At 44.3% G+C, this 732-nt stretch overlaps 1 long non-coding RNA gene across 1 annotated transcript in view; it reads left to right on the top strand.

Annotated features, from left to right (window-relative positions):
* The first annotated feature begins 402 nt into the window (after positions 1–402).
* Positions 403–732, top strand: part of LOC134441260 (uncharacterized) — a 1,314-nt gene continuing 984 nt past the window's right edge. Inside the window, exon 1 of the long non-coding RNA XR_010033126.1 lies at positions 403–499. This is a non-coding gene — a long non-coding RNA (uncharacterized LOC134441260). The remainder of the gene's footprint in view (positions 500–732) is intronic.

A 732-nucleotide genomic window follows, 5' to 3' on the forward strand; every position in this document is an offset into this window, starting at 1 on the left:
GAATCCTTTGCAGAGCTTATACCACTTGTAGGGTAGTATAAAGCCGTAGTATTTCTAGAACATTGTCTCTCCCTGTCTCTCTGTCTCCCTCCCCATCTCTGTCTCTATCTGTGTGTGTGTGTGTGTGTGTGTTGTGTGTTGTGTGTGTGTGTGTGTCTGTCTGTCTGTCTGTCTGTCTGTCTGTCTGTCTGTGTGTGTCTGTCTGTCTGTCTGTCTGTCTGTCTGTCTGTCTGTCTGTCTGTCTGTGTGTGTGTGTGTGTGTGTCTGTGTGTGTGTCTTCATGTTGAATTTGAGCTATAAAACCTACGCTTACTGATATCATAATGCTGTGTTGATGTTCATGTACTTACAGTATAATGATTGCTCTGATCCCCTGACTTTTGCTGTCTGTCCANCTGAGTCCCATACTATGTGAGGCGTGTGTAACTGTCCAGGAGGAGACAATAATCCAACTGCACTCTTCAGTGTCCTGCTGCTGAATGAGTGTGTGTATACTAAGGTGAGCTTTTAGAAGCATCTCCTTTCTGACATCACAAACAAGTGACCCTATTGGAATAGAGTGAGTGGTAGACTAACATGTATCTGTTCAAGAGACTATCATCCTAAGGTGAATGGGGTTGAATCCTTTGCAGAGCTTATACCACTTGTAGGGTAGTATAAAGCCGTAGGATTTCTAGAACATTGTCTCTCCCTGTCTCTCTCCCCATCTCTGTCTCTATCTGTGTGTGTGTG

Source organism: Engraulis encrasicolus, chromosome 24 (genome assembly GCF_034702125.1).
Source record: "Engraulis encrasicolus isolate BLACKSEA-1 chromosome 24, IST_EnEncr_1.0, whole genome shotgun sequence".
NCBI classification, from domain to species: domain Eukaryota; kingdom Metazoa; phylum Chordata; class Actinopteri; order Clupeiformes; family Engraulidae; genus Engraulis; species Engraulis encrasicolus.